At 30.7% G+C, this 11,337-nt stretch overlaps 1 long non-coding RNA gene across 1 annotated transcript; it reads left to right on the top strand.

Moving 5' to 3' along the window:
- The first annotated feature begins 214 nt into the window (after positions 1–214).
- Positions 215–1,493, top strand: LOC114302462 (uncharacterized). The gene is made up of 4 exons (XR_014328976.1): positions 215–294; positions 422–858; positions 1,195–1,257; positions 1,419–1,493. It is a non-coding gene; the product is annotated as an uncharacterized LOC114302462 (long non-coding RNA).
- The last annotated feature ends 9,844 nt before the right edge of the window (positions 1,494–11,337 follow it).

Genomic DNA, 11,337 nt, shown 5'->3' with positions numbered 1-11,337 from the left:
ATTGTTTTTCAATTTAAAGATCGACATAAGAAGAACAAGAAGAATCAAAACCCAATAATTTTTACCTCGAAAGGTATCCCAAAAGTGAAGGAGTATAATGTAAATTTAAATTTGTGTAACATGAACTACATCTAAAATGATGTATTCCGCACATTTTCTAAGTAATTTTCCGAATAATTTTTCTAGGCATGTATTGTTGTTGAATTTGAAATGTGTTGGATCTATCTCTCAGGAATTAGTGGAGGCATGGAACCACCTGAGGAACCACCTGCTGTCAATTTTGCATTTGTCAGTGTAAGTTCATATGTTGCATTTTTAATTCTAGAATCTACATGTAATTTCTTTTTTTGAGGAACTATTAATTTATGTGCTATGTAGGTGTGCAATGGAAGTTTGCTAATGAGTTTTGTGTTTTTTGAAGTTTGTGTTGCTTCCTAATGGAACACCGGATGTGCACTTTCGAGTAGCTTGTGGTGGGCAGAAACTTAGGGACATTATGTTGGATTCTAATATTGAATTGTATGGACCATATGTAAGTAAGGCCCCCCTCTCTCTTTTCACATTCTGCAACTACATTAACAAGTTTTGAAAGTGAAGAAAGGCTCAATTGTTTTGTTTTGAAAGTGAAAAAAAAAATGATTAATTATACCCACTGTTCCTATAATTTGCCTCGTGTCCATTTTGTCTTTTTAGTTCATTATATCAATTTTTCTTGTCAATTTATTCAAAGTGATACACTGAAAGTGCAGTATTTGAGCTAATGAATAGCTGAAATATGGTTTATGTGTTTTGAATTTTCAATCCAGACCTCTGCTAAATTGTGGGGGAGGAGGAACTTGTGGGACATGCATTGTAGAGGTGAGTTATTGATTTCGAATTTATTATTACTAACCAAGCAGAGTCCTAATCATAATTCTTAAAAAAAAAATAACACAAAAAAGCAAATGTGTTGCCAAGTAAGATGAATTTGAAACACACATTGATTTTTCTGCGCACGTTTCTATAAAGTTGTGCATGTAGCATTATTACTTATAAAAATGATGTTATTATCACTGACATCATTTGGGTATAGCTTCATAATTGTTGGTGCAATCTCACGTGGAAGGTTAAGAAATGTGACAATGCATCACTTGTGTTGTGATGGTTTTTTATTTTTTATATTCTAAAGATTTTTTCTTTTTTTGTCTTTGTTAGGTCGTTGAGGGGAAGGAGCTACTAAACCCTCGAACAGACAAAGAGAAGGAAAAACTTAAAAGGGTATTTAACAGATCATTTGCAGTCATCTAAATATACCACTAAAAATATATAAAATAAAAAAAAACCTTTAATTCTACGAGTCTGTGATGTTTGTGTTAGTTTACTTGGTTCGGCAAAAAACGTGTCTAATGTTTGTGCTAATTGTACACAACTAATTGCAGAATCCAAAAAATTGGAGGCTTGCTTGTCAGACTACGGTTGGAAAACCATATTCGAGAGGCTTGGTTTGTAGTCCATCGTCTTCCATTTTTAATGAATTATTTGATTTTAAAACTTTAGTCTAAAGTGTATCTTATTTATTTTCTAAGCAAAAAAGATTTTCAAAATTTCACCGGATATTATTATAATTATTTTTATTTTATTTTAAATATAATTGTTGTTTTTGTTCTGCAGGTTGTAATCCAACAATTGCCTGAATGGAAAGGGCATGAATGGAATTATAATAAAGAACCTCCTTCAGAATCAGAACCCTGAGATTCATTCATTTAATTAATGTACTTTCTTTTGTTTTACTAACTATATACTTAAATTTATGTAAATCTTCCTTTTACAGAAAATGCACACTGACTAAATCTTTGTTTTCTTTTGCATCGGTTATTCTGTCATCGCAAATAGTATTTACAGTAGCTTAAAAGTGGACAAACAAAAAATATTTTTTTGGGCAGTTCTCTTGTCGCCAAAGTTCTTCAATATTCCATTATTTCTCATCAATTTTAAGGTATTTTGATAATGTATATATAGGGACAGGAATCCGAATTTCATCATTAGAAAGGCAAAAAAAAAAAAAAGAAAATTATTATACCATATACACAAGCACATATATCTATCTAATATGATATATAAATTATTTTTTATTTTATTTTATTATTATTTTTTTGAGACGGCAGCCTATTCACCGTCTCAAATAGGGGTTTTTTGCGACGGCAGTAATGCTGTCGCAAAAGATAAGGTATTTGGTTGAAAATGATGACTTTTAGCGACGGTGTAATTTGCTGTCGCCAATAGAACTTTAGCGACAGCAACAAGTGCTATCTCAAATAACCCTTTAGCGACGGCACTTGTGCTGTCGCAAATACCCCTTTTAGCGACGGCGAAACAGTGCCGTCTCAAAAAAAGTCAGATTTTCACGCGTTAATGGCGACGACATTTTTCCGTCGCAAAAAGGCTTCTTTGCCGTCGCAAACCAAAGGCGACGGCGTTATACCGTCGCTAAAGCCCTTTTGCAACCCCCTCTGTTGCGACCCCCCACGTGCCGTCGCAAAAGGCCACTTACCGTCGCAAAAAACCTTTTGAGACGGCATTTTGAGTATTTGCGACGGCATTTTACCGTCGCAAAAAATCAATTTTTTTGTAGTGTGTAGTGCTGGTAATAATGAATTTAATCAAACCACCGGGGTTGGTGGCCCAGTGATGAAGACATTGCCTTTCTACAGTAGTGAGTCAAGTTCGACTCCTAAAGAGAGCGAAATGCTGGGCTACCAACCATTGATTAGGATGAATGTAGTGCTGGTAATAATGAATTTAATCAAACTATTGGGGTTGGTGGCCCAATGGTGAAAGGCATTGCCTTCCCACAGCAATGAGTCAAGTTTGACTCTTGGGGGAGCGAAATGTTGGATTTTTCAGTGACTCTTTTCTGAGATATCGTGCTATACTGCGATCGAACCTTGACCCTGCTAGAGGGTGGTGGATCTCTTCTTTTGGATTGGGTTAAATCAGGCCGGCAAACGATTATCTCGGGGCCTGAGCTCACGAATGCCGTGATGACACCTCAGAGTATCATTTTTTCTGATAAAAAAAAATATATATATAAATATATATGAATTTAATCTACTTTTCTTAATTTTTTTTGTTAGTTGACTTATTGTTCTATTATTGATACATATAATATTTAAACTCCTTGTACTTTTTAGACATACAAATGAAACCATATTCAACCATCACCTGAAGCTCAAAGGATAAAAACATATTGCGGCACTATTAGAGAAGAGTTACCAACACTCTTTTCAAATCAAATGTTGTTAAAAATAATTAGTCTAAAGTCCATAGAAAAGTTTGTGTCTATTATTATGATGTATGATTATATTCAGTACAACTTAATTGAAGGAAAAAAAGAAAAGAAAAAACGAAGTCGAAAAAAATGCTCTGTTTTTGCAAGGGGATTTTCAATTAAATGTTAGGCTTTATGTTGGCATCTTGTCAAAACAATTATTTGAATCTGGATGTATTAGAAGTGTTTCTTTTTACTGGTTGAGTTGTACTTTTTTTTCCTTACTGTTAATATTAATGAACTTCTTTTTGGCTACGAAGGCCTCGTTTGAGAACTGTCCCTTTTAGTCTAAATGTTAAAAAGTTACTAAAAAAAGTCAATAACCTATATCAAAAAGTCAAAAATTTTCTTTTCTCTCTACTTTTTGCACATCTTTTCGTAAAAAACCAAAAAGTCATTCCAAACATACTAATTTTTTTTACATCATATTTTAGCTAAAAAATCAAAAAGTTATTAAAAAAGCCTGTTCCCAAACGAGACCGAAGAAGTGAATGTTGGTATATATTTATATATGCATTGTGTGGGTTTGGTTAAAAAGAGATTCATTTTATTTGTGACAAAGTCCAACAACTGGATGCTGCAACTTAAATATTCAAATAATGTGGTTTTGCAAAGTATCCTTTCAATCCATGCCTCTGGACTTTTGTAGGCTATGTTTGGTTCAGATTTTTATTGCTTCTATTTTGTTTGGCTCCTAACTTTGCCCAACATATATAAAAAGCAAGTTACAATAATTTGCTTCATGTTGGGTAATTCGGGGAGCCATGGTTGGCGAGACTACCAGCCTAATCTGAATTATTCATTTAATAGACTCTTATTGTTCACATAAAAAATTAAGTTAATATAATATTCATAACATATTTAATTTATCGTATTTGTTGCTAAAAAGTAGATGGTTTAGTTTTAAAAACGCACTGTCGTATAATTTTTTAAATAAATGTGATAAATTGAATAAGTTATGATAAATGAATCAACTTAATTTTTTATATGAATAATATACATAAAAAATCTAACAAATAAATGGTTATCGAAACACGACTTTTAATAAATTTTACAATTTGAGATAACACCTTCCAATTTAAATCATAAACCTGAAGGATCCAGGTGCTATATAAATATAAAAATATATAAATATGAAAAGGATGAGAATTGATTCTCAATAATAGGACATCCACTTCCTTGACCTGTGGCAGATATATTAAAAGCATGAGAATTGGTCAATATATATTCCCTATCATATCCCTTTATTCTCCATGCATGCATGCATTTCAAAATAAAGTCTATATATAAAGCATATAATCTATATAAGCCTATATATAAAGTAATAACATATATGTGTATATATATATATATATATACAAGATCTCCAAAGATTAACATAAACATGAAGCATCTACAGATTAAGGATGCTTGCAATTGTCTTATCCAATATATGTAGTGAATCTTATGGATATATTGGAGTAGATATAGACATGTCTATATTCTAGCTATTGACCTTAATTACCAATTTACCATGCGTGGTTCTGATTTTGATCTCTTCGTGAGAACATAGAGTCAATCTCGGCATTTTAACTAGTTTTTTTTTTATTTTATTTTAAATTTACTTAAATAATTTTTGTATCATAATTTATAAGAAGAAGTTACACCTATTATTGGGAGAAATTTACAACGTGCACTCCTAAAAAATGCACGTCATAAGAAAGTTATGGGCTCCATTTAGTTTGATTTTCAGAATTTATTTTTAAAAAAATATAAGAAACTAAAAATTAATTTGGTAAAAAAAATTAAAAATATAAATATTTATCATTTTTATATAATTTTATCTTTTGAGAGGGTAAAAATAATTTTTTAAAATTCAAAAATATATATTTGATTTTTTTTTTTTGTCAAACTAATTTCTAATTTTTCAAAAAAAAAATTGAAAATAGTTTCAGAAAATAAACTGAACATGGCCTGATATTTTATTATTTATATTATGAAATTTTGTAAATTTTTATGTAAAAAGTTATGAAGGGCATATACCCTTTTTAAGAGTGTACATTGTAACCTCTTCTCCATTATTTTGACACAAAACTGTTTCATCATATGTTGAGTATGTGCTAACCTAATTAGGATATATTTTTAAGATAATGATGCTATTTTTACAACAGTCCTCTTTTATTGATGTTTTCTTTATATTGCTTGTACTTCTTATTCATCAATAAAAAAAAATTATTGATCAAAAAATAAAATAAAATGAAAGTAAAATCAATTTAGTTCTAATAACAAGTAATGTAGTTGGACGGATATGCCCCACAAATAAGATCACGAAAACCAAAGTAATTCGATTTCCATACACCTATTTATTTTCATGTACACACTTAATGCAATATAATTTTAAAGACAAATGTACCTTGACATAAAATGATCATAATAGACATCAAAATACACCCTTAATATTAAATCAAAGTTTTTTTTTTTTTCTGCATACATCTTTTTAAAAATAAATAAATAAAAATTCAGTGCACATTTTTTGATTAAAAAAAATAAAACCCTAGTTTCTCCATTATTTCTCAAATACTCTATTATCCATTGTTTGCTACACACTATATTGTTAAATGGACTACAGCTTTCAAACTTTGGAAGTCTACTCAAGCATGAAATCATTTTTAGGTGGTTGAAGCATGGATCACAGACTCCAAAATGCTTACTTTTGTTAGGTGCCATAGCCGCATTTGCAGCTTTCTTGCAAAACAAAAGACTGCAGTTATAACAATTATGCTTTTTCTTTGTAAACCCAAAATGCCACACCGCATCCTCTACAAGCCGATTGATCAGGATTAAAGATAGATTTGTGTAAACAAATCACAACTGTAAAATTCACTAATACAGAATCGAATTTTTTTATAATATTCAGAACTCAAGTTTCGAATGAAACATTTAAATTCAGAAAGTTCCAAAAATTTGTTCGTAAGCCGAATAATATTTTTATATTCAAAAAATCAGTGCCAAATGTGCAAAATCAACAATCTTGTAAGATAAAAATAGGGTTGATGGAATATAAGAGATATTGTAGGTCTTCAATGGAGAGGCTCTTCAATGGAATTGTCAATAGAGGGTCTTCACTGTGTCTTAAATGTGGGTGGAACTGAAAATGGATGTGTGGAAAATGGGTCTGGAATTTTGAACATAAATGTGAGATGAGGGTTTAAGTGATGTGTGTACAAGGATATGAGTTAGGGGTATAATTGAAAAATCTGGTGTGCGGATTGAGAACAATAACATATAACCAAATTAATAAGTATGTGTACTAAGAACTAATGTACATAAAAATAAATAGGTGTGTTAAAATAGAATTTTCCCAAAAACCACTTCGTTTCTATATATATATAAAAAAAAAAGGAGGAAATTACCATTCGGGGTTAATTTTGAAAAATTATTACATAATGGTGGAAAAGTTTATGATTTTAATTATTAATATTTATAATCTTTACTATTTTTTTATAGGGCAAATTACATATACACCCCTCGAGGTTTGGCTAAATTACAAATACCCCCCTGAGGTTTGAGAAATTACGAATTCCCCCCTGAATGCTATATTTGCATAAGAAATTAGGGGGTAATTTGTTATGAAATATAAACCTCAGGGGGTAAATTGTTATGAAAATACAAACCTCAGGGGGCGGGATGTAATTTCCGAAACCTCAGGGGGGTATCTGTAATTTAACCAAACCTCGAGGGGTGTATATGTAATTTGCCCTTTTTTATAATATTTTTCCTGACCACCATTGATTTGCAATTCTCCCTAAAAACAAAACCGCCTCATTTTTTGGATCCAATTTGTTCATTACTGTGTGAGTGATTTTCCGATCACACTGTCAACTTAGTAATCAGCTGGAGAGAAATGGCAGAATAGATGACACCTGGCTAGAAAGAGAAGATTCCGGCGGTGGTTCGTCCACCCGGGGACACTCCGACGATCAAATCAGTATATCTCTCAAAGATAATCAATAGTGCTAAACTTACTTGTTCAGAATATAGATTGTGTACCGTAGACCCATCGGGGTGCCTCTCTTTTATAGTTAACTCAATCCTTGTCCCACTCGAAGCCTAGTTTCGATGGACTCTTACTCAGTGCTTATCCTGGACTCTCCAAGAGATAAAGATAAACTCTCTAAGAGTGTTATCCTTATCCATGCTATAGTCCTTCTTCATTCTAAGACTCCTTGTGCCTTATCTGCTTATTCCAGATTCTAATATCTTCGGAGGTAACCTCGGCCTAGCCGAGATAACCTCGGCGTCATGATCAGGACACGTGGCACATCGGCTGACACGTCAGCGTCACCTTAACCACGTGTTGGAACTCTGAAAATATATCCCCACAATTACCAATTTACTAATAACGATTTAATTTTTTCTTATCCAAATCTACCTGCAGAGAATGAGTAATATATATATATATATATATGTGTGTATGATGCACCAAAACCACCAACCTTTGATGCACCATAGAAAAGAAAAATCGATGCTCCTACTTTGAAAGTATAGTATCTGATACAGCTCCTGTACGGAAGCATAATGATAATAATTTTAAATTAAAAGACAAAGTATATATATACATACACTAGGAATGAAGTCCTTTTGGATATGGCTTGATTGATCCTTATAAAAAATCTTTGTTGGGTATTTTTGGCTATAATATTCTTTTCTTTCATTCAAAAAGAAATTGAAATTTATTTTTTTTTTATAAATCTATCTATATTATCTATAAAGTGAACAACTCATTTTGTCAAGTAGATTTTTCTCTATTGAAAATAAAAAATTAAATAGTGAAGTGAATAAAATTTGAACATAAGATTATTGGTTCAATAATTAATAACTTTGACACTTGAATAACACACAACATATTTTTAATTTAAAATCAAAATTTATATTTTACAGATTTAATAGCACATCTATCGGATGGGCACACATACACTAGTATATACAAAGTGAACAGTCCTAATGGTATCCTAAAGTCTTAGCATTTTAAACAAAAAAGACTTTTATCACTTAGTATGCTAACCGCTGGTATTACATATCTTTGTTTTCATCCGATATTAGATGTGTCCCTTTTTAAGTGGAGTGAGAAGTAAATAAAATGAAAAATGTTTGAGACCTCCAAAATGAGTGACCCCATGACCTCTAATTGATTGGTGATCACTCATCATGTATTTTTTTTTTCCTATCTCTCTCACAAATGTCCTCTCTCTCTTTCACAAGTGCCTAGGGGTCGTGAGGTCTGTAGCACTTCTGAGATAAAATTGTCCGCATCCTCAAAGTTAGACTATTTCTCCTTTTAGAATTTGTGGTGGTTTTGTCCCTTATCAAACCATCAGTCTGGTATTCTTGTATACATACTAATATTATTATTTTTTTTTTTCAAAAAAAAATTATAAACATATAATCATTTTTTATATTGGGATAAGAAATTCTAAGAAAAAGTTACGTCCTTGATGAATTCTAATAGTGTAAATGGCAATGAATTTTGATTTTGGAGAGGAATATCTTTGATTTTTTTTTTTATATATAATGGATTTTTTAAAAACATTTTAATGACTTTTTAACTAAAATAATTACTTAGCAGCTAAAGCCTCAATATTTGTCACATTTTTGGTTGATTGGACATTTTTTACCCTCTCAATACTAAGTGATTACACTTATATTCACTGGAATGAGTTAGAATGGAATCAAATGATCATTCTTTAGGTTCTCATATAAAATGATCATTCTTTTACAGTGGCGAATGATAATTTCATTTGAAATAAATTTTATAATTATTTTTTTAAATAACCAAATGTAAGAATGAATATTTTAATAGAATGATCATTTTGTTTTAATAAATCAAACACTATCTTAATATTTTCTCGTTTTCTCATTTGAAAAAAGAAAAAAGAAATAAAAATTAAAAATTAAAAAATTGTGGGCATGGTCTGGACTGATTGGGTCTAAGTTGGGTTTGCAATCGATACTAATGGATTAAAGCTGGCACCAGTCAGGCTCGACCTAAACTCTTCTCATAACTTGTTTTGTTAGGCCCAAGGGCAGTCTTGTCAGCCCACTCTAAAATTCAAACAAATAATTTTAAAAAATTAGTTCACTTTTGGTGTATATGGTATTAGAAAAATGCTTGGGAGCACTAATTAGTGCTCCCACTAATTAGGTGACAGTGGGTCCCGTCATTAATGATGTGATGTTTTGATCTTGGAGTTGTTTTTTTTTTTTTTTTTTACTTTTTTAATGCTTATTAGTGGTGATGTTTTTAGTGGGATGAATCATTGTTGTATGGTATTAATTCAGTGATTGATTTGTTTTGGAAAAAGATCCGGACCCTCAATAGGAAGTGATCTCCATGACCCCTTCTGCAACGTGAATGGCCAATTTTTTTATTTTTTTTTATCTTTCTTCTCCAATCACTAACATCTACGTGTGTATAGGGGTGGTGGGCGTAGGCCTTGAGAGGTCTCAATCACCCCCTCATTTGTTTTAGTTTTAAAAAGAAAAAAGGTTGAGATCCCTTTTTTTTCTTGACCCCCACCACCCCCAATGTATTGGGATTAACCACTTTTTGTTTTTTGTTTTTTTATTTTTTTTTCCTCTCCTATCACTCACTGACATATGTCTGTAGGGATTGTGGGGGTCAAGAAAAAAGAAGTTCTCTATCATTTCTGTTTTAAAAATATGGTTGAGGTAATATATTGATGAAACGAACGAATCATTTTTTTAAAAAACATTTTTTTTTCTTTTATTTTTATTCATGTATTTTTTCTATCTCTATTTTCTCTATCTATTCTTACACAAATTATCAATCACTATTTATTAGTGTTGCTAATGATCAAATGATTATTCCATAAACATGAAACACATCAATTTTTTTTTATATAAAAATTTATCTTAAAACAATGGATAAATATATTTTAAAAAATCGCTTAAGACTTGTGACTAAATAAATCTAATCAATAGGATCTGCTAGTAATTATTCAAGAAAAAAAAAAATCCCCAACAAAATAAAAAGCATCCTTATCCAAAAAGTCCCCCAATAGCAATGATAGTAAATTTTATTTTAATAATTAGCATAGACATGCAAAATAAAACAAATAAAAAAAATGAGTTGTTTTTTTACTATGGGTTTAATGTAAACTTTTCAATGTTAAAACAAAGATTTTCCAGTATGGTGGTGAATACACCAAGTGATACTTGAAAATCACCGATAATTAAAAATTCAAGTCCCAAATTATAGTTGGTCTTGTTTATTTAATATTATCATTTTTTGGGACAATTAGTGGTCATTAGGAGTTTGGTTTTTTAGTTATCTTTTGTGTGAAGGTGATTGGAATTAGCTTATTAGTAAGTGTTTTTTTTTTTTTTTAGTTTTTAAAAATAATAAACTATGAAATCATATATATCGATTGATGAAAATGGTTATTTTCTCATTTTATCCTTGCCTTTCTTTTAAGAGTAGGAGGGTCAATTCGGCTTTTCCTCACTCAAAACAATTGGCTTATTACTACTGAACCAAAACATTTTTGTGGAGCATAGTTATTTTCTTTTTAGCTTTTAGCTTATTGAATTATAAAGAAAAAAAAATAGCTTATATTTTGGATTCTCAAATACTAAGGTAAGAGCATCTTGAATGGTTTGTCATTGGAACTGTTATTGCTATAATATAATAGCAGTGGTGTTCTAATGGTGAATATGACAAGTTTTGGCGACTGTTGTATTCGTTAACTCAGCCAAAACCAACTATTTTTTTTTCTCCCTTCCAACAAAATAGATAAATTTTTACAAAATCGCTATTTTTGCAAAACCAAACATAGAAACTGGTGTTGTCCCGAACACACCAGTTTCTATATTTGGTTCTGTTAAAAAGACATCTAACTATTAGAGCACCATAACTATAATTCTATCATTTTTTACTATTCATTGTCAAATTATAGCAATGACAATACTATTATAGCATTTGTCATCGAAGATACTCTAAGTAAAAATGATTTTAAAAATGATTTTAAAAT

Source organism: Camellia sinensis, chromosome 5, assembly GCF_055761805.1.
Source record: "Camellia sinensis isolate YWXY chromosome 5, ASM5576180v1, whole genome shotgun sequence".
Taxonomy (NCBI): Eukaryota; Viridiplantae; Streptophyta; class Magnoliopsida; order Ericales; family Theaceae; genus Camellia; species Camellia sinensis.
This window is presented reverse-complemented; position numbering and strand designations above follow the sequence as displayed.